The sequence below is a fragment of the Osmia lignaria genome, unplaced genomic scaffold, assembly GCF_051020975.1.
Source record: "Osmia lignaria lignaria isolate PbOS001 unplaced genomic scaffold, iyOsmLign1 scaffold0003, whole genome shotgun sequence".
Taxonomy (NCBI): domain Eukaryota; kingdom Metazoa; phylum Arthropoda; class Insecta; order Hymenoptera; family Megachilidae; genus Osmia; species Osmia lignaria.
The window spans coordinates 14,666,140-14,690,067 of NW_027478160.1; positions in this window are offsets into that span (position 1 = coordinate 14,666,140).

The window sequence follows — 23,928 nt, forward strand, 5'->3', positions numbered from 1 at the left end:
GATCAGAAGCGTAGTTTTCGAGATATATCGAGATATTTAAAAGTTCCGAAGCCGCACCAACATAATAGAGATACAGAAACACCGTGGCCCCTTTCGTTGAGACAACTCTGCACTAGTGCGAGCCGCAAATGCCACTTCCAGCTTAGCTGTGCAGAAGAAGAACAACAAGAAGAAGAAATATCTCGAAATATGTCCGTCAGGCCCCTTCCCTTGAGATAAATCTGCAAATATCTCGGAAACGAAGCGAGCTATGGCAAAATGTTAAGAGACCTTTTTTGTAGAGAATTATGTTTCCTACTTTTTATGTTCTATGATATTTTTTGATCAGATGCGTAGTTCTCGAGATATATCAAGATATTTAAAAGTTCCGAAGCCGCACCAACATAATAGAGATACAGAAACACCGTGGCCCCTTTCTTTGAGATAACTCTGCACTATTGCGAGCTGCAAATGCCACTTCCAGCTTAGCTGTGCAGAGGAAGAACAACAAGAAGAAGAAGTATCTCGAAATATGTCCGTCAGGCCCGTTCCTTTGAGCTGAATCTGCAAATATCTCGGAAACGAAGCGAGCTATGGCAAAATGTTAAGAGACGTTTTTTGTAGAGAATTATGTTTCCTACAATTTATGTTCTATGATATTTTTTGATCAGAAGCGTAGTTTTCGAGATATATCGAGATATTTAAAAGTTCCGAAGCCGCACCAACATAATAGAGATACAGAAACACCGTGGCCCCTTTCTTTGAGATAACTCTGCACTAGTGCGAGCCGCAAATGCCACTTCCAGTTTAGCTGTGCAGAAGAAGAACAACAAGAAGAAGAAATATCTCGAAATATGTCCGTCAGGCCACTTCCCTTGAGATAAATCTGCAAATATCTCGGAAACGAAGCGAGCTATGGCAAAATGTTAAGAGACCTTTTTTGTAGAGAATTAAGTTTCCTACTTTTTATGTTCGATGATATTTTTTGATCGGATGCGTAGTTCTCGAGATATATCAAGATATTTAAAAGTTCCAAAGCCGCACCAACATAATAGAGATACAGAAACACCGTGGCCCCTTTCTTTGAGATAACTCTGCACTATTGCGAGCTGTAAATGCCACTTCCAGCTTAGCTGTGCAGAAGAAGAACAACAAGAAGAAGAAATATCTCGAAATATGCCCGTCAGGCCCCTTCCCTTGAGATATATCTGCAAATATCTCGGAAACGAAGCGAGCTATGGCAAAATGTTAAGAGACCTTTTTTGTAGAGAATTATGTTTGCTACAATTTATGTTCTATGATATTTTTTGATCAGAAGCGTAGTTTTCGAGATATATCGAGATATTTAAAAGTTCCGAAACCGCACCAACATAAAAGAGATACAGAAACACCGTGGCCCCTTTCTTTGAGATAACTCTGCACTAGTGCGAGCCGCAAATGCCACTTCCAGCTTAGCTGTGCAGAAGAAGAACAACAAGAAGAAGAAATATCTCGAAATATGTCCGTCAGGCCCCTTCCCTTGAGATAAATATGCAAATATCTCGGAAACGAAGCGAGCTATGGCAAAATGTTAAGCGACCTTTTTTGTAGAGAATTAAGTTTCCTACTTTTTATGTTCTATGATATTTTTTGATCAGATGCGTAGTTCTCGAGATATATCAAGATATTTAAAAGTTCCGAAGCCGCACCAACATAATAGAGATACAGAAACACCGTGGCCCCTTTCTTTGAGATAACTCTGCACTATTGCGAGCTGCAAATGCCACTTCCAGCTTAGCTGTGCAGAAGAAGAACAACAAGAAGAAGAAATATCTCGAAATATGTCCGTCAGGCCCCTTCCCTTGAGATATATCTGCAAATATCTCGGAAACGAAGAGAGCTACGGCAAAATGTTAAGAGACCTTTTTTGTAGAGAATTAAGTTTCCTACTTTTCATGTTCTATGATATTTTTTGATCAGATGCGTAGTTCTCGAGATATATCAAGATATTTAAAAGTTCCGAAGCCGCACCAACGTAATAGAGATACAGAAACACCGTGGCCCCTTTCTTTGAGATAACTCTGCACTATTGCGAGCTGTAAATGCCACTTCCAGCTTAGCTGTGCAGAAGAAGAACAACAAGAAGAAGAAATATCTCGAAATATGTCCATCAGGACCCTTCCCTTGAGATAAATCTGCAAATATCTCGGAAACGAAATGAGCTATGGCAAAATGTTAGGAGACCTTTTTTGTAGAGAATTATGTTTCCTACAATTTATGTTCTATGATATTTTTTGATCAGAAGCGTAGTTTTCGAGATATATCGAGATATTTAAAAGTTCCGAAGACGCACCATCATAATAGAGATACAGAAACACCGTGGCCCCTTTCTTTGAGATAACTCTGCACTAGTGCGAGCCGCAAATGCCACTTCCAGTTTAGCTGTGCAGAAGAAGAACAACAAGAAGAAGAAATATCTCGAAATATGTCCGTCAGGCCACTTCCCTTCAGATAAATCTGCAAATATCTCGGAAACGAAGCGAGCTATGGCAAAATGTTAAGAGACCTTTTTTGTAGAGAATTAAGTTTCCTACTTTTTATGTTCGATGATATTTTTTGATCAGATGCGTAGTTCTCGAGATATATCAAGATATTTAAAAGTTCCGAAGCTGCACCAACATAATATAGGTACAGAAACACCGTGGCCTCTTTCTTTGAGATAACTCTGCACTATTGCGAGCTGCAAATGCCACTTCGAGCTTAGCTGTGCAGAAGAAGAACAACAAGAAGAAGAAATATCTCGAAATATGTCCGTCAGGCCCCTTCCCTTGAGATATATCTGCAAATATCTCGGAAACGAAGAGAGCTATGGCAAAATGTTAAGAGACCTTTTTTGTAGAGAATTAAGTTTCCTACTTTTCATGTTCTATGATATTTTTTGATCGGATGCGTAGTTCTCGAGATATATCAAGATATTTAAAAGTTCCGAAGCCGCACCAACATAATAGAGATACAGAAACACCGTGGCCCCTTTCTTTGAGATAACTCTGCACTATTGCGAGCTGTAAATGCCACTTCCAGCTTAGCTGTGCAGAAGAAGAACAACAAGAAGAAGAAATATCTCGAAATATGCCCGTTAGGCCCCTTCCCTTGAGATATATCTGCAAATATCTCGGAAACGAAGCGAGCTATGGCAAAATGTTAAGAGACCTTTTTTGTAGAGAATTATGTTTGCTACAATTTATGTTCTATGATATTTTTTGATCAGAAGCGTAGTTTTCGAGATATATCGAGATATTTAAAAGTTCCGAAGCCGCACCAACATAATAGAGATACAGAAACACCGTGGCCCCTTTCTTTGAGATAACTCTGCACTAGTGCGAGCCGCAAATGCCACTTCCAGCTTAGCTGTGCAGAAGAAGAACAACAAGAAGAAGAAATATCTCGAAATATGTCCGTCAGGCCCCTTCCCTTGAGATAAATATGCAAATATCTCGGAAACGAAGCGAGCTATGGCAAAATGTTAAGCGACCTTTTTTGTAGAGAATTAAGTTTCCCACTTTTTATGTTCTATGATATTTTTTGATCAGATGCGTAGTTCTCGAGATATATCAAGATATTTAAAAGTTCCGAAGCCGCACCAACATAATAGAGATACAGAAACACCGTGGCCCCTTTCTTTGAGATAACTCTGCACTATTGCGAGCTGTAAATGCCACTTCCAGCTTAGCTGTGCAGAAGAAGAACAACAAGAAGAAGAAGTATCTCGAAATATGTCCGTCAGGCCCCTTCCCTTGAGATAAATCTGCAAATATCTCGGAAACGAAGCGAGCTATGGCAAAATGTTAAGAGACCTTTTTTGTACAGAATTATGTTTCCTACTTTTTACGTTCTATGATATTTTTTGATCAGACGCGTAGTTCTCGAGATATATCAAGATATTTAAAAGTTCCGAAGCCGCACCAACATAATAGAGATACAGAAACACCGTGGCCCCTTTCTTTGAGATATCTCTGCACTATTGCGAGCTGCAAATGCCACTTCCAGCTTAGCTGTGCAGAAGAAGAACAACAAGAAGAAGAAATATCTCGAAATATGTCCGTCAGGACCCTGCCCTTGAGATATATCTGCAAATATCTCGGAAACGAAGCGAGCTATGGCAAAATGTTGAGAGACCTTTTTTGTAGAGAATTATGTTTCCTACAATTTATGTTCTATGATATTTTTTGATCAGAAGCGTAGTTTTCGAGATATGTCGAGATATTTAAAAGTTCCGTAGCCGCACCAACATAATAGAGATACAGAAACACCGTGGCCCCTTTCTTTGAGATAACTCTGCACTAGTGCGAGCCGCAAATGCCACTTCCAGCTTAGCTGTGCAGAAGAAGAACAACAAGAAGAAGAAATATCTCGAAATATGTCCGTTAGGCCCCTTCCCTTGAGATAAATCTGCAAATATCTCGGAAACGAAGCGAGCTATGGCAAAATGTTAAGCGACCTTTTTTGTAGAGAATTAAGTTTCCTACTTTTTATGTTCTATGATATTTTTTGATCAGATGCGTAGTTCTCGAGATATATCAAGATATTTAAAAGTTCCGAAGCCCCACCAACATAATAGAGATACAGAAACACCGTGGCCCCTTTCTTTGAGATAACTCTGCACTATTGCGAGCTGCAAATGCCACTTCCAGCTTAGCTGTGCAGAGGAAGAACAACAAGAAGAAGAAATATCTCGAAATATGTCCGTCAGGCCAGTTCCTTTGAGCTGAATCTGCAAATATCTCGGAAACGAAGCGAGCTATGGCAAAATGTTAAGAGACGTTTTTTGTAGAGAACTATGTTTCCTACAATTTATGTTCTATGATATTTTTTGATCAGAATCGTAGTTTTCGAGATATATCGAGATACTTAAAAGTTCCGAAGCCGCACCAACATAATAGAGATACAGAAACACCGTGGCCCCTTTCTTTGAGATAACTCTGCACTATTGCGAGCTGTAAATGCCACTTCCAGCTTAGCTGTGCAGAAGAAGAACAACAAGAAGAAGAAATATCTCGAAATATGTCCGTCAGGCCCCTGCCCTTGAGATATATCTGCAAATATCTCGGAAACGAAGCGAGCTATGGCAAAATGTTAAGAGACCTTTTTTGTAGAGAATTATGTTTCCTACAATTTATGTTCTATGATATTTTTTGATCAGAAGCGTAGTTTTCGAGATATATCGAGATATTTAAAAGTTCCGAAGCCGCACCAACATAATAGAGATACAGAAACACCGTGGCCCCTTTCTTTGAGATAACTCTGCACTATTGCGAGCTGCAAATGCCACTTCCAGCTTAGCTGTGCAGAGGAAGAACAACAAGAAGAAGAAATATCTCGAAATATCTCCGTCAGGCCAGTTCCTTTGAGCTGAATCTGCAAATATCTCGGAAACGAAGCGAACTATGGCAAAATGTTAAGAGACGTTTTTTGTAGAGAATTATGTTTCCTACAATTTATTTTCTATGATATTTTTTGATCAGATGCGTAGTTCTCGAGATATATCAAGATATTTAAAAGTTCCGAAGCCGCACAAACATAATAGAGATACAGAAACACCGTGGCCCCTTTCTTTGAGATAACTCTGCACTATTGCGAGCTGTAAATGCCACTTCCAGCTTAGCTGTGCAGAAGAAGAACAACAAGAAGAAGAAATATCTCGAAATATGTCCGTCAGGCCCCTGCCCTTGAGATAATCTGCAAATATCTCGGAAACGATGCCAGTTATGGGAAAATGTTAAGAGACCTTTTTTGTAGAGAATTAAGTTTCCTACTTTTTATGTTCTATGATATTTTTTGATCAGATGCGTAGTTCTCGAGATATATCAAGATATTTAAAAGTTCCGAAGCCGCACCAACATAATAGAGATACAGAAACACCGTGGCCCCTTTCTTTGAGATAACTCTGCACTACTGCGAGCTGCAAATGCCACTTCCCGCTTAGCTGTGCAGAAGAAGAACAACAAGAAGAAGAAATATCTCGAAATATGTCCGTCAGGCCCCTTCCCTTGAGATAAATCTGCAAATATCTCGGAAACGAAGCGAGCTATGGGAAAACGTTAAGAGACCATTTTTGTAGAGAATTAAGTTTCCTACTTTTTATGTTCTATGATATTTTTTGATCAGATGCGTAGTTCTCGAGATATATCCTGATATTTAAAAGTTCCGAAGCGGCACCAACATAATAGAGATACAGAAACACCGTGGCCCCTTTCTTTGCGATAACTCTGCACTATTGCGAGCTGCAAATGCCACTTCCAGCTTAGCTGTGCAGAAGAAGAACAACAAGAAGAAGAAATATCTCGAAATATGTCCGTCAGGCCCCTTCCCTTGAGATAAATCTGCAAATATCTCGGAAACGAAGCGAGCTATGGCAAAATGTTAAGAGACCTTTTTTGTAGAGAATTAAGTTTCCTACTTTTCATGTTCTATGATATTTTTTGATCAGATGCGTAGTTCTCGAGATATATCAAGATATTTAAAACCTCCGAAGCTGCACCAACATAATAGAGGTACAGAAACACCGTGGCCCCTTTCTTTGAGATAACTCTGCACTATTGCGAGCTGCAAATGCCACTTCCAGCTTAGCTGTGCAGAAGAAGAACAACAAGACGAAGAAATATCTCGAAATATGTCCGTCAGGCCCCTTCCCTTGAGATAAATCTGCAAATATCTCGGAAACGAAGCGAGCTATGGCAAAATGTTAAGAGACCTTTTTTGTAGAGAATTATGTTTCCTAGAATTTATGTTCTATGATATTTTTTGATCAGCAGCGTAGTTTTCGAGATATATCGAGATATTTAAAAGTTCCGAAGCCGCACCAACATAATAGAGATACAGAAACACCGTGGCCCCTTTCTTTGGGATAACTCTGCACTATTGCGAGCTGGAAATGCGACTTCCAGTTTAGCTGTGCAGAAGAAGAACAACAAGAAGAAGAAATATCTCGAAATATGTCCGTCAGGACCCTTCCCTTGAGATAAATCTGCAAATATCTCGGAAACGAAGCGAGCTATTGCAAAACGTTAAGAGACCTTTTTTGTAGAGAATTTAGTTTCCTACTTTTTATGTTCTATGATATTTTTTGATCAGATGCGTAGTTCTCGAGATATATCAAGATATTTAAAAGCTCCGAAGCTGCACCAACATAATAGAGGTACAGAAACACCGTGGCCCCTTTCTTTGAGATAACTCTGCACTATTGCGAGCTGCAAATGCCACTTCCAGCTTAGCTGTGCAGAAGAAGAACAACAAGAATAAGAAATATTTCGAAATATGTCCGTCAGGCCCCTTCCCTTGAGATAAATCTGCAAATATCTCGGAAACGAAGCGAGCTACGGCAAAATGTTAAGAGACCTTTTTTGTAGAAAATTAGGTTTCCTACTTTTTATGTTCTATGATATTTTTTGATCAGATGCGTAGCTCTCGAGATATATCAAGATATTTAAAAGCTCCGAAGCTGCACCAACATAATAGAGGTACAGAAACACCGTGGCCCCTTTCTTTGAGATAACTCTGCACTATTGCGAGCTGCAAATGCCACTTCCAGCTCAGCTGTGCAGAAGAAGAACAACAAGAAGAAGAAATATCTCGAAATATGTCCGTCAGGACCCTTCCCTTGAGATAAATCTGCAAATATCTCGGAAACGAAGCGAGCTATTGCAAAACGTTAAGAGACCTTTTTTGTAGAGAATTAAGTTTCCTACTTTTTATGTTCTATGATATTTTTTGATCAGATGCGTAGTTCTCGAGATATATCAAGATATTTAAAAGTTCCGAAGCCGCACCAACATAATAGAGATACAGAAACACCGTAGCCCCTTTCTTTGCGATAACTCTGCACTATTGCGAGCTGCAAATGCCACTTCCAGCTTAGCTGTGCAGAAGAAGAACAACAAGAAGAAGAAATATCTCGAAATATGTCCGTCAGGCCCCTTCCCTTGAGATAAATCTGCAAATATCTCGGAAACGAAGCGAGCTATGGCAAAATGTTAAGAGACCTTTTTTGTAGAGAATTAAGTTTCCTACTTTTTATGTTCTATGATATTTTTCGATCAGAGGCGTAGTTCTCGAGATATATCAAGATATTTAAAAGTTCCGAAGCCGCACCAACATAATAGAGATACAGAAACACCGTGGCCCCTTTCTTTGAGATAACTCTGCACTATTGCGAGCTGCAAATGCCACTTCCAGCTTAGCTGTGCAGAAGAAGAACAACAAGAAGAAGAAATATCTGGAAATATGTCCGTCAGGCCCCTTCCCTTGAGATAAATCTGCAAATATCTCGGAAACCAAGCGAGCTACGGCAAAATGTTAAGAGACCTTTTTTGTAGAGAATTATATTTCCCACAATTTAGGTTCTATGATATTTTTTGATCAGAAGCGTAGTTTTCGAGATAAATCGAGATATTTAAAAGATCCGAAGCCGCACCAACATAATAGAGATACAGAAACACCGTGGCCCCTTTCTTTGAGATAACTCTGCACTATTGCGAGCTGCAAATGCCACTTCCAGCTTAGCTGTGCAGAAGAAGAACAACAAGAAGAAGAAATATCTCGAAATATGTCCGTCAGGCCCCTTCCCTTGAGATAAATCTGCAAATATCTCGGAAACGAAGCGAGCTATGGCAAAATGTTAAGACACCTTTTTTGTAGAGAATTAAGTTTCCTACTTTTTATGTTCTATGATATTTTTTGATCAGATGCGTAGTTCTCGAGATATATCAAGATATTTAAAAGTTCCGAAGCCGCACCAACATAATAGAGATACAGAAACACCGTGGCCCCTTTCTTTGAGATAACTCTGCACTATTGCGAGCTGCAAATGCCACTTCCAGCTTAGCTGTGCAGAAGAAGAACAACAAGAAGAAGAAATATCTCGAAATATGTCCGTCAGGCCCCTTCCCTTGAGATAAATCTGCAAATATCTCGGAAACGAAGCGAGCTATGGCAAAATGTTAAGCGACTTTATTTGTAGAGAATTAAGTTTCCTACTTTTTACGTTCTATGATATTTTTTAATCAGATGCGTAGTTCTCGAGATATATCAAGATATTTAAAAGCTCCGAAGCTGCACCAACATAATAGAGGTACAGAAACACCGTGGCCCCTTTCTTTGAGATAACTCTGCACTATTGCGAGCTGCAAATGCCACTTCCAGCTTAGCTGTGCAGAAGAAGAACAACAAGAATAAGAAATATTTCGAAATATGTCCGTCAGGCCCCTTCCCTTGAGATAAATCTGCAAATATCTCGGAAACGAAGCGAGCTACGGCAAAATGTTAAGAGACCTTTTTTGTAGAAAATTAGGTTTCCTACTTTTTATGTTCTATGACATTTTTTGATCAGATGCGTAGTTCTCGAGATATATCAAGATATTTAAAAGCTCCGAAGCTGCACCAACATAATAGAGGTACAGAAACACCGTGGCCCCTTTCTTTGAGATAACTCTGCACTATTGCGAGCTGCAAATGCCACTTCCAGCTTAGCTGTGCAGAAGAAGAACAACAAGAAGAAGAAATATCTCGAAATATGTCCGTCAGGCCCCTTCCCTTGAGATAAATCTGCAAATATCTCGGAAACGAAGCGAGCTATGGCAAAATGTTAAGAAACCTTTTTTGTAGAGAATTAAGTTTCCTACTTTTTATGTTCTATGATATTTTTTGATCAGATGCGTAGTTCTCGAGATATATCAAGATATTTAAAAGCTCCGAAGCTGCACCAACATAATAGAGGTACAGAAACACCGTGGCCCCTTTCTTTGAGATAACTCTGCACTATTGCGAGCTGCAAATGCCACTTCCAGCTTAGCTGTGCAGAAGAAGAACAACAAGAATAAGAAATATTTCGAAATATGTCCGTCAGGCCCCTTCCCTTGAGATAAATCTGCAAATATCTCGGAAACGAAGCGAGCTACGGCAAAATGTTAAGAGACCTTTTTTGTAGAAAATTAGGTTTGCTACTTTTTATGTTCTATGATATTTTTTGATCAGATGCGTAGTTCTCGAGATATATCAAGATATTTAAAAGCTCCGAAGCTGCACCAACATAATAGAGGTACAGAAACACCGTGGCCCCTTTCTTTGAGATAACTCTGCACTATTGCGAGCTGCAAATGCCACTTCCAGCTCAGCTGTGCAGAAGAAGAACAACAAGAAGAAGAAATATCTCGAAATATGTCCGTCAGGACCCTTCCCTTGAGATAAATCTGCAAATATCTCGGAAACGAAGCGAGCTATTGCAAAACGTTAAGAGACCTTTTTTGTAGAGAATTAAGTTTCCTACTTTTTATGTTCTATGATATTTTTTGATCAGATGCGTAGTTCTCGAGATATATCAAGATATTTAAAAGCTCCGAAGCTGCACCAACATAATAGAGGTACAGAAACACCGTGGCCCCTTTCTTTGAGATAACTCTGCACTATTGCGAGCTGCAAATGCCACTTCCAGCTCAGCTGTGCAGAAGAAGAACAACAAGAAGAAGAAATATCTCGAAATATGTCCGTCAGGACCCTTCCCTTGAGATAAATCTGCAAATATCTCGGAAACGAAGCGAGCTATTGCAAAACGTTAAGAGACCTTTTTTGTAGAGAATTAAGTTTCCTACTTTTTATGTTCTATGATATTTTTTGATCAGATGCGTAGTTCTCGAGATATATCAAGATATTTAAAAGTTCCGAAGCCGCACCAACATAATAGAGATACAGAAACACCGTAGCCCCTTTCTTTGCGATAACTCTGCACTATTGCGAGCTGCAAATGCCACTTCCAGCTTAGCTGTGCAGAAGAAGAACAACAAGAAGAAGAAATATCTCGAAATATGTCCGTCAGGCCCCTTCCCTTGAGATAAATCTGCAAATATCTCGGAAACGAAGCGAGCTATGGCAAAATGTTAAGAGACCTTTTTTGTAGAGAATTAAGTTTCCTACTTTTTATGTTCTATGATATTTTTCGATCAGAGGCGTAGTTCTCGAGATATATCAAGATATTTAAAAGTTCCGAAGCCGCACCAACATAATAGAGATACAGAAACACCGTGGCCCCTTTCTTTGAGATAACTCTGCACTATTGCGAGCTGCAAATGCCACTTCCAGCTTAGCTGTGCAGAAGAAGAACAACAAGAAGAAGAAAAATCTGGAAATATGTCCGTCAGGCCCCTTCCCTTGAGATAAATCTGCAAATATCTCGGAAACGAAGCGAGCTACGGCAAAATGTTAAGAGACCTTTTTTGTAGAGAATTATATTTCCCACAATTTAGGTTCTATGATATTTTTTGATCAGAAGCGTAGTTTTCGAGATAAATCGAGATATTTAAAAGATCCGAAGCCGCACCAACATAATAGAGATACAGAAACACCGTGGCCCCTTTCTTTGAGATAACTCTGCACTATTGCGAGCTGCAAATGCCACTTCCAGCTTAGCTGTGCAGAAGAAGAACAACAAGAAGAAGAAATATCTCGAAATATGTCCGTCAGGCCCCTTCCCTTGAGATAAATCTGCAAATATCTCGGAAACGAAGCGAGCTATGGCAAAATGTTAAGAGACCTTTTTTGTAGAGAATTAAGTTTCCTACTTTTTATGTTCTATGATATTTTTTGATCAGATGCGTAGTTCTCGAGATATATCAAGATATTTAAAAGCTCCGAAGCTGCACCAACATAATAGAGGTACAGAAACACCGTGGCCCCTTTCTTTGAGATAACTCTGCACTATTGCGAGCTGCAAATGCCACTTCCAGCTTAGCTGTGCAGAAGAAGAACAACAAGAATAAGAAATATTTCGAAATATGTCCGTCAGGCCCCTTCCCTTGAGATAAATCTGCAAATATCTCGGAAACGAAGCGAGCTACGGCAAAATGTTAAGAGACCTTTTTTGTAGAAAATTAGGTTTCCTACTTTTTATGTTCTATGATATTTTTTGATCAGATGCGTAGTTCTCGAGATATATCAAGATATTTAAAAGCTCCGAAGCTGCACCAACATAATAGAGGTACAGAAACACCGTGGCCCCTTTCTTTGAGATAACTCTGCACTATTGCGAGCTGCAAATGCCACTTCCAGCTTAGCTGTGCAGAAGAAGAACAACAAGAAGAAGAAATATCTCGAAATATGTCCGTCAGGCCCCTTCCCTTGAGATAAATCTGCAAATATCTCGGAAACGAAGCGAGCTATGGCAAAATGTTAAGAAACCTTTTTTGTAGAGAATTAAGTTTCCTACTTTTTATGTTCTATGATATTTTTTGATCAGATGCGTAGTTCTCGAGATATATCAAGATATTTAAAAGCTCCGAAGCTGCACCAACATAATAGAGGTACAGAAACACCGTGGCCCCTTTCTTTGAGATAACTCTGCACTATTGCGAGCTGCAAATGCCACTTCCAGCTTAGCTGTGCAGAAGAAGAACAACAAGAATAAGAAATATTTCGAAATATGTCCGTCAGGCCCCTTCCCTTGAGATAAATCTGCAAATATCTCGGAAACGAAGCGAGCTACGGCAAAATGTTAAGAGACCTTTTTTGTAGAAAATTAGGTTTCCTACTTTTTATGTTCTATGATATTTTTTGATCAGATGCGTAGTTCTCGAGATCTATCAAGATATTTAAAAGCTCCGAATCTGCACCAACATAATAGAGGTACAGAAACACCGTGGCCCCTTTCTTTGAGATAACTCTGCACTAGTGCGAGCCGCAAATGCCACTTCCAGCTTAGCTGTGCAGAAGAAGTACAACAAGAAGAAGAAGTATCTCGAAATATGTCCGTCAGGCCCGTTCCTTTGAGCTGAATCTGCAAATATCTCGGAAACGAAGCGAGCTATGGCAAAATGTTAAGAGACGTTTTTTGTAGAGAATTATGTTTCCTACAATTTATGTTCTATGATATTTTTTGATCAGAAGCGTAGTTTTCGAGATATATCGAGATATTTAAAAGTTCCGAAGCCGCACCAACATAATAGAGATACAGAAACACCGTGGCCCCTTTCTTTGAGATAACTCTGCACTAGTGCGAGCCGCAAATGCCACTTCCAGCTTAGCTGTGCAGAAGAAGAACAACAAGAAGAAGAAGTATCTCGAAATATGTCCGTCAGGCCCGTTCCTTTGAGCTGAATCTGCAAATATCTCGGAAACGAAGCGAGCTATGGCAAAATGTTGAGAGACGTTTTTTGTAGAGAATTATGTTTCCTACAATTAATGTTCTATGATATTTTTTGATCAGAAGCGTAGTTTTCGAGATATATCGAGATATTTAAAAGTTCCGAAGCCGCACCAACATAATAGAGATACAGTGTTACGTTGCGCGCGAGCGACGGCGCGCAACGTAAAAAGGAAAGAGAGAATTTTAGGTAGTTAAATTTCAATTAATTGGTTGGAATTCAACCCCTAATTCCTGCTTCCCTATTTTAGCGCGATGGTTGGTATCGCTGCCACCAGTCTCGAGCGTATTAACGCTCTCGACAAATTAAAAGACGAAAGACAAAATTGATAAGATATTAAAAGATTATAATTATTAGCCTTTCGTTGGGTTCGTTCAGCGCTTGGTCCCGTACGGGACCCTCCTTGAATCTGGGTATGTTGGTAGGCGTGTTTTAACTGAAACGTGTGAGGTGTGTTCGAAATAAAAGGAAACTGTTTAACTAAATGAAACTGGTTTAATCGTGAATGAAAATCAGATAATTGCCAAAATTATGAGTTCAATAATTTAGAAATTTGATTAAATTGAAAATTACCAGTTCTGCAAAAATGTGAACAAATGTAAAGATGCTTAAGATTAGTTAACAAGGTATATATATATATATATATGAATATAAAACACTCTGATATCACATTTGAAACCGACGAGTATATTACCGGGCGCGTAAAAATGATTATAACAATTTCGCTCTCCGAATTTAACTATACGATTGGCGGTTTCCGCCTGCGGTGCACCCCAGCCTGAGAAATTCTCGTAACTCTCGAAAGAGCTGGACTAAGGTGCCCTTCGGATGATGGAAAGAGACTGGAATTGCGAAATTGTAATAACCGAAAATAGTATTTAATATTGGATGATATCAATACCTCGTACGGTGGAACGATCTGACCTGAGGAATTCTCGTAACCTTGAAGGGCTGGACCAGATCGCCCGTTTTGCCAATTGAATAAACGTCGTGATCGAAAAATGTAACTGAAACGACTTACCGTTACGGTGTACAATAAAATACAAGGTAATTTGCTTGCTAGGTTTGGTGTATTCGCTCGATGATCTGGAACACCAAAGAAACGGTAAGATCGTCGATCACTGCACTTGTCGCGGCGAGAAACGGATTATTACGGACGAGTACGTCGACGAGAGACAAACGAATAACGATTTACGATTAATTACGATTACAACGAATATAATTACGCGGGGTGAAGTTACGAAGAACTACGCGAGCAAACGATTTAAAATCGGAAAGAAAAGATAGAAAATTTAGGTAGAAGGAAGATTTTACGTGCGCGTCTGTGAGTCCTTATTCAGAATACCGATTATTTTAACTCGCACGGCACTCTGCCTCGCTACGCGGAGGACTTTACCGCAGAGAAAATATCGCGAATTTCCGAATAACTCTGTCTCTCGGACACACGGGCTCCCGATCACGTACTTACGATTGATCGATCAAGAGTGACAAATTTCGTGCGCGATCGACGGCCGAAGGGCCCGTCGCGCGAACATCGTCCTTGGAGGGGACGGTTTGGCGAATCGTAGCCCGTTTTCGGAAGTGTCGCGTGCCCGGTGATTGGCTAAGACGCGCGAGCTAGACGAAGATCTTTCATCCCCTTTCTTTGGTGTTCCTTCCTTTTCTCATTCGTCGCCATGATAGTTTCAACGGTTTTCAGAAACTACGCAGTATTTCTCGTTATACATATAATTAATTAACGGGATTTATTCGAGATGTAACTATTAGTTTAATTGGTGTGCAATTTGAGATTTGATATTGAAATATAAATTAAAATTGAAATATCGGGTTTGATAGGAAACCGTCGTTCGTATATCGTGATTGAATTATTCATCCCGATTTGCAATAAAACAGTATGATTTTATATGTTTAACAGCGGATGATGCGCTTACGGTGGTTGTAACGCCGTGGCGTATTATGCAATCTATCGCGCATTAAAACTATCGCCTCGATATATTCGGTATTTCGCATTTTATAAATTTTTAAACAATTCTAGATCTGGCGAACGTTTCCTAGAGAACGTTCCTTTGTTCAAAATTTGCCGTTATCGCTAGGCAGTTCTTAGAATTCCGATACAATAGTGTTTATTGCTTCGAACGACCCTTGATTTTCGAACGGCGGTCGAACGTTTGCGACGTTCGCTTTCGTAAGGGTTCTCAATTCTTACTTTCATTGTTTAAATTTGTTTCATCCATCCACTCTCTCATACTATTATTACAATCAGGTAGCGATGATCCTTGTTGGACCGGCTGACGCTTTGTGCAACAGAGTGAGAAAGAGGTTCCCAACAAAAGAGTTATTACGATTTTCCCGTTTCTACGCAGTTACCAAGGGAAATTCCCGAAATGCGAAGCACTGGCTAACTGCGTAGCGCTGGTGTTATTGCTACGGCTCTCTCTCTCTCTCACTCGAGCTAACCCGAGTTTTTGTGCGTATTAGCTTCTTATTACAATGGCTGGCGACGATGGTTTCAAGGAGGGTCACGTAAACTATTGAAAAGTAGAAAATAGAAACGACCTTTTCGCGTGTACCTCGCATGAGGAATTCTCGTAACCCTCGAAAGAGCTTGACGAGATACACGGTTCCAGGGTAGAGCAGGTAAAGAAGAGAAAGCGATAGAGGAAGTCAAAAATAGAAAGGAATTAAACTCAAACTCTTCCCTGTACATCCCTGCATGAGAAATTCTCGTAACCTCGAAAGGCTTGACAAGAATGTACAAGGTCGAGGAGGAATGAAAAGGTTGGCGGAAAACCGAAACACCCGCCCATACGCCCCTCACATGAGAAATCCTCGTAACCCAAAAGGGCTTGATAAGGGACGCAAGGCGGATAAATTTCAAATTTTCCGCCGGGACGTAACAAATCCTCCCCCCTTAAAACCATCGCCGCCCTCGGTGATGCTTAGCTTAAAAATCACGAAGGATCGGTTGGTACACCCTATCATAGAGTACCCGGAGCACCAAACTGGGGCGAACGCGCACCCAACGATCCACACTCGTCCCGCCGACCGACAAGCTCAGCACCGTTGCCCTGCCCTGCCTCCTAACGATTTCAGTGGACTCGATGACGGTCTGGTTTGTTACCCCCAAGCATCCTTCCACGTCCAGGGCGACTAGGCGTGAACAGCCACGTACGATAGCCGTCGTGTCTTCATCGGTGATACCTTGGCTATCACGCGCTCTAACTTCCTCCAGGGTGGCTATCGTGGCTAAAGCTGGCGCCGATACGGTGGGGTGAAGGTTATTAATCGAGATCTTCTGCAATCTCGGGAGGTTCCCCAAGGATTCTAGGGCGAATTGCCCCCTCACATTGGAGCATCCCGAAATATCCAACTCCAGTAACTGGTGTAAGTGTTCTCCCACACTTCTGATGAAAGTGACGTCTACCCATCCACAGAACAACACTCTCAAGATCGTAAGTTGCCGGAAGAGTTCCGGCAATGAGCGCGCTGCCTCCACTGGCCCTAGCTGGAGCTCGATGAAGACCGGATCCGGGACGTCAGCGGCGTCCGGGATTTCTTCTTCCTCTGCTCCGTCGATAATCGGGGCGAAGTCGATATCGATTACCACAAGTTCCTGTACTGAGCGATGGAGATCCTCGTTATTCATGAGGGCGTCCAATGGTTCGGCAGAGGACAGGGCACGACACTGAGCAAGCTCAACCGACGAGAGCGAGCGCTGGGCCGCCAGACACGCGGCCACCGATGCTGAGGACAGCGACGCGCAATCCCGAAGCCTTATCTCCTGAAGTGTCGGGGCCATCCGCGACAACGCCGCCCCCGCGAACCCGGAACCAGTGGCCACGAAGCTCGCGAGACGCGACGCAGCCACGAACACCCGCGACAATTCCGGTTCAACATTTCCGATGGTCCTACCCAAATAAAATCTTTGTAGGCGTTCCGCGTTCGATGCTAGATCGCGCAGCGCCGACGGACGTACCGTCGCTCCGGTCAAATCTATCGTGGTCAGCCTAGGACAACCGCGCGCCGCGATCCCCAACACCTGCGGCCGCAGCCTTTCGGCGACCCAACGATCGTCGAGGCGCAGCTCGCTTACGTAGGGCCCCAACCGCATGATCGCCCAACGAAGACCTTCGGTATCCACGCTCGGGTGCGCCCATCCTTGCGGCCAGCGTTGGTCCGTGGTTGAAAGGACCCGCTCCGATGCGTAGGATGCCAGGGCTCCAGCCCTCCAGGCTCGGCATACTCCCTCCATCCTGGCCCGGTCGGCGAAGTTTAGGAATCTGGCGATCCGCGCTAAGACTTCTTCTGGCAGTGGCGGTGACGTGCGGGGCTCCCACCCCGGAAACGGGTCGGGGCGTCCGCGTGGTCTCAACAAAGCCGCCTCATTCCAGGAATCGGCGATAGCTGCTTTAATCTTGCGCTTGTGGAAGATTGGCTTGGTCGCTTCCACCCATTGGACCGCTCTCAAGGCCAGCTCCGCTGTTGGGAAGGTGATGAACCCGTAAGTCCCGGTAGGCTTCCGTACGACCACGGCCTGGTCAGGGCTGAAGGCGCGGAACAGAGTCATCAGGCTCCCTTTTTGCGCAAAGGGCGGTATGCGGGTAACGAAAACTCGTCGCCCCCGATTCTCCTGCCTGGTATCACGGTAGGTGCTCGACGACGTCGACGCCATGACGAATGGTTGTTTCCTAGATTGTTTAAATACAGTGTAAAAATCAAGTTATCGCACGCTAGATTTGATTTGAATACGGTGTTAACGCTCGGACTGCTCCTGAAAAATTGTTTATTTCAGATAGAATGCACTGCGCCAGCCGGCCCTCCATGGAGCTATGTTGCCCCTTCATCGATCAATTCGAATTTTACGAGTAGACGGCCAACTGTGCAGTGATCAGACATTTCTAGGTTTCCAGAACTTTAGTTTGTCAACGTGTTTGCTGAAGACGTTTCCAATTTCATCCTTCAACACGACGTTTTTATTAGGAGTAAATTCAATTATTTCATAAGGTCCATGGTATCTTTTGCCGAACTTGCCCTTGCGCGGCTCAACCAGGACATATGCCACGTCCCCCACGCGACCCTTAAACGGACGAGCTGTAGCGTCGTAATAGGTTTTTGAACGCTTTTTAGCTTTTACGAGATTCTGTCCCGCGATGCCTTGCATCTCGTGCAGGCGATCGTTTAAATCGCGAACATATCCTTCGTAGGTAGGCAGGTCGTCGCTCGCAGGAAACGCGGTAGGTGCGCGCGCGCGTTTTCCATACACTAGTTCAAACGGTGTGAACTTGGTACCTTCGTGTACCGAGGTATTATAAGCGAACATTGCAAACGGCACTAATCTATCCCAGTCATCGAAATCTCCTAAATAATGAGTAATGTAGTCCACCAGTACTGCGTGGCTACGCTTTAACGAACCGTTTGTTTGAGGTCTGTAGCCAGATGTGGTAAGGTGATGTATACCAAACATCTTAGCTACAGCGGATATGACTCGGTTTAGGAAACTCGTGCCTCGGTCAGATAATATGACCTTTGGGGCACCGAATTGCAGGATAAGGTTTGTCACTAGCGCGTGGGCTATTGTTTCGGCTCGGATATTAGGTACCGGAACAGCTATGCAGAATTTCGTTAAATTATCTTGAACAGTCAGTATATGTTTATTCCCGTCAGGTGTTCTCGGGAATGGACCCACTGTGTCTAACGATACTTTCGCGAATGGTTCAACCGGTGTATCTGTTATGATCATCGGTTCGCGCGTACGTTTTCTCGATATTTTTCGCGTCTGGCAACTGTGACAATTCTGTATGTAATCTTCAATCTGTTGTCGCATGTTTGGCCAGTAGAAACGTTCTCGAATTCGTTGGTACGTCTTTGTTACCCCTTTATGTCCACCCACTAAACTATTATGTAATTCCGCGATGATATCCAAACGAATCTCCGTGGGTGGTACTTGGACTCTACCATAGCATAACGTAATCTTGATACCTGATTGGCCGAAGACTTTCCGCAGGGTGCTTGATAATACATCCTGAGGCAAATTCTCGGTCAAATCATCGAACCTAGAGATTCTGAATGACTCAATTTTTAATTCAGACATCTTTTGTTTTAATTTGCTCAAAATTGATTCTAGTCTAGCTAATGGTAAATCGTCGTTGATGTTATCTTTAACCACGATTGAAAACACGTGGTTGCTACCGCGTTTTGTAACAAAAATCGTTCCAACTTTCAACTCTGGGCCTTTAAAGGTCTCAAAATCAATTATTCCTATTTCGACAAGCAATTTACTGATTGGTGTAAGCAATAAATCTTTACTTATGAAGTGAACATAGTTGTCACGATGGTACGTTAAGTTTTCACACGCAAAATGTACTGTTTTCGCGCCTACGATTGCTCTATTTTCCGGCGCGTCTAGATACGGCAAATCGAGGTCTACCAGTGAATCGCTAGTGGATCCCTCGATCGGTAAATCTGCAGGTATTATTATTTGATTCTCTTGCTGTTCCGAAACCTTTTCGGAGAGGCGGTTTCTGTTAGGTGTGGATAGAGCTATTGGTGGAGTTGATGGTAGGTTTGCTGGTAATTGTGATTGTTGTAGCGGTCTATGGATTACTGTGTCGGATAGGGTTTTGGTTAAATGCGATAATCCGTCAGGATGGTATAAATGGTCAGCGTCTGCTTCGACTTGGTCTTTATCTGCCGCGTTTTCGTTCGGTGGTTCTTCAAAGCGCGTTTTCGATTCACTTGTGATCGGTGTTTTAAAACAATCCTGATCTGAATCGGAGGTAGCGCTGTCGGGTGCTGGAGTCCGGGACACTCCAGTAATTCGCTGACGCGAACTGAGCCCCAGGCCCGGCAACACGCTACGCCTACGCAAATAGATCGGTGTTCCCGCGTCAGAGTCGGTGTCTATGTCTGTCGGATTATCAGAGGTAACGTCAGTGTCTGTCGGAGTATTGGACGTTACTATGATAGTAGGGTTGGGAATGTCAGGTGAAGTTAACGAAACTGATTGTTTTGCGGACCTTAAACGTGTACGAGTAGCTATTCCTTCAGTGTCTATAATAGGTGTTGGTTTAGGTTTATTTTTCGTGCCAGGAGGCCTACCTCGCCCCCTACGAACGACGACTGCCGGTGTTTCAGAGTCAGAGGACCGCGGAGACTCCGATATCGGCAATAGGTTCGCGTAACCTGACCTTCGTCGCGCTTCCTTAACTTGCACGGTAGTCGTTAAAAATCGATGGATTAATTTAACCACGGAAGACGGTTCTTCCTTTTCCCGCTCGGTTTCCGAACTTGAAGATAACGTGAAAGCGTCTGATTCATTCAGCTCCGCTTCATTAACCGGATTTCTCGAAAGCGCGTCCGCGTTGGTATTTAATTTACCGGGTTTATGTACGAATTCGTATTCGTAATCGCGTAGCTTTAGGCGCCAACGGACTAAACGTTGCCCTGGATCCTTGATCGAATTGATCCATCTTAAAGGCTCATGATCGCTAACTAGCTTGAATTTACGCCCGTAAAGATAAGGTCGAAAATGCAACACGGCGTATAAAATCGCTAAACACTCTTTTTCGGTAGTGAAATAATTTCGCTCTGGTTTTGTGAGCGTACGCGAAAGGTATGCGACGGGTAGATCGTGTCCGTCGATCTCTTGACTAAGTACCGCCCCGATGGCGAAGTCCGACGCATCCGTAGTGAGCGTGAACGGCTTCTGAAAATCGGGGTATTGCAAGATCGGTGCGCTACAGAGTGCTTTTCTTAACGCGATAAAAGCTATTCGCTGTTCTTTTCCCCAAACAAAGGGTACATTTTTCTTTAGCAGATCAGAAAGCGGTTTTGATTTAGCAGCAAAATCTTTAATGAATCGGCGGTAGTATCCCGCTAGGCCTAGAAATTGACGAATGTTCTTGGCGTTTCTGGGTCGCGGAAAGTTCTTAACAGCGGATATTTTCTTTGGATCCGGTCGGACTCCGTTTCTACCGATCACGTGTCCGAGATACGCGACCTCAGTTCGCAAGAATTCGCATTTATCTGGTTGAAGGGTTAAACCGGCGTCGGCCAGGCGCGTAAACAGGCGTCGGACCTTCTTTCCGTGTTCCTCCAACGTTTTCGCGAAGATGACTATATCGTCTAAGTATACAAATAGTTCTATGCCTTGCAAACCGCGAAGCAATTGATTCATTAATCGTTGAAAGGTTGCTGGCGCGTTCTTCAATCCCTCGGGCATTCTAACGTACTCATAATGTCCCGTAGGTGTGCTAAACGCGGTCTTGTGACGGTCTTTTGGGTCCGTCTCTATTTGTTGAAACCCGCTCGCGAGATCGAAAACAGAAAAGTATTGCGCGTTTCCAATTAAATCGAGAATCTCAGTCATATTCGGTAGTGGATACGCGTCGCCTACGGTCTTCTCATTCAATTTCCGGAAGTCGATCACCATTCTCCACCTGGGATTGCCCTTAGAATCAGGTTTCTTCGGAACAATCCACAGGGGAGAATTATATGGCGAATTCGACGGAACAATTATCCCGCTAGCTAACTTGGTTAGAATCTGCCTCTCTATCTCATCCTTATGGACGGGAGGAAATCTATATTGCCTGGTATTTATTGGCACCTCGTCAACCGTTGGAATACTATGTTTAATAAAGGTAGTTGCCTTTAGCCTATCCGTCGGAAGGTGGAATCTTTCCGGAAATTCTTCCACTAGGTCGCACACGTGATCACGTTCTTCAGAATTTAAGTGTTCTAAACGCAACTTATTGAGGACCTCGGTAACTCGATCAGCTGTTACCGGATTTTATCGATCGGTATCCGGGTCGTCTGACTCTTCCGGAAAGTTATGATAATCGAAGGGAATAAGTTCTTGTGGCGGAACCTCTAATTTTAAATCGCACTCTAGGGTGTTAATCGCGAGGACGTGGCATACCCCCTGGTCGTTTACCGCCACTGCGGCTCTGCCGACATACAAGCCGTCCACTGTGTCCAGCAGGGGTAAATAGCCCTCTCGCAAATTATTATTAACAACGTCAATACCGATCGATTGCCTACTGCGCGCTTTGATGACGTAAGTGCGCGGTTTCAAATCTCTACGTTCAGCATGGTTTAACGTATTGTAGTTGATAAAACGAAATGGCTTAATCGGTTCGGTACGCGTCACGAGTGTATTATGCGCGAACGATATCGCGGCCTCTTCCTGTTGAAGATACTCTTGTCCCAAAATTCCATCGGTTATCAAGGGAAAATCGGACCGAACTACGTGGAAGCGAACAGGCTGCCCTTGCACGTGCAGGGTCGTTGTGCCGATTGTACGATCTTTTTGCGGCGTTATGCCTGAGATAATCGTCGCCTCGTGAGTCGCGATGGGTAAGTCGGCTCTCAAAAGATTTAATTTGATTAGATTTATTTCCGCGCCGGTGTCTACAAGAAATAACGCGGTTCCCGGTTCTAAATCATCTGAAGGAATTTTCACGATTGGCGTGGCACGCTTTGCTTCTATTGCAAGAACCGTCTCTTTTGAAACTGAACCTTGGGTTGACGCTCCTGCGGGTTTAGGCTCGTCGTCGCGTCCGTCCGGCGAGTCACATCCAAGTTTAAATTACCGCGTGGATCTGGTGACGGCGATCTTAGCCGTTCACGCGAGGGACCGGGTACCGGTTCCTCCAACGGTGGTGTACGCGGTCTACGATAATCATTACGCGAACGCGGTTCTGGAGATTCGCGCCTTGTGGGCGATCTTCTTCCACAGCGACAGTCTGGACAATAGTGCGGAGCCCTTCTAACTGCCGAATCTGCCCGGAAAGTTCGTATCGGGCTCGATGGTCGAAATTCCCGCGTTCTACCTGCGTCTCTGATCGGAGATCCGAAATTCGTGCGCTCCGGCGGTTGCTCACGTCTAGATGGTGAAAAGCTGTTATATCGCGGAGGGTACGATCTATCACGATCCGGACTCTGATATCGCGGTCGATAGTCATCGTAATGTTCTCTACGCGACTCATAAGCTGGACGATAGTAATAATCACGCGATGCTAACGGACGTTGCCTTTGACGATTTTCTACCTGAACGGCGACTTCTACCGCGTCCTTTAGCGTTTTCGGATTGCGCGCTTCTACCGCTCTCGCAAGTTCATCGGGCAATCCATAGATGAACGCATCTATCGCGGTCGATTTTACCGGCTTAATCATCCCAGTAGCCTCTGACCCGTAATCCCTTCTGAGCACATCTTCGATACCCGTTAACACTCCTCTTATTCGGTCGTGGAACGCAAATACCGACTCGTCGCGTCGCATGCGTATTTCGGTTAGTTGTCGATAATAGTCATTGAACGTTTTCTCCGGCGTGAAACGATATTTTAAGTGCCGGACTAATTCTCCTATGGTGAGAAAACGTAGACCGTCAACGCTGTCGCGCGCCTCCCCCTTTAGACGCGAAATTACGAGTCGAAGGAAAGTTCTTCTTCCCGTAGGTGGTAGACTATCGTAATGGTATTGTATTTCGCTTATAAAGTCCCGGAGACGGATATTCCGTCCATCAAAAATCGGAACGTGGTGGGCGGCTTGTTGCACGGCAAAGCTTTCCATAACCATAGTGGATAAATCGCCGTGGTCGCGATCATCGTTTTTACGCGTTTCAAAACCGACATTTCGGGTGTCTCGCCAGGTATCAGAAAATTCACCGGCGTTCTCGGGCGATCGCGGTCTCTCTCCGCTCGGGCCTTCGCCAGCGTCAATCGGATTTTGCATTTTGAAAATTTTAATACGCGAAAAATGTATACGGATTCAAATTCAAATATAT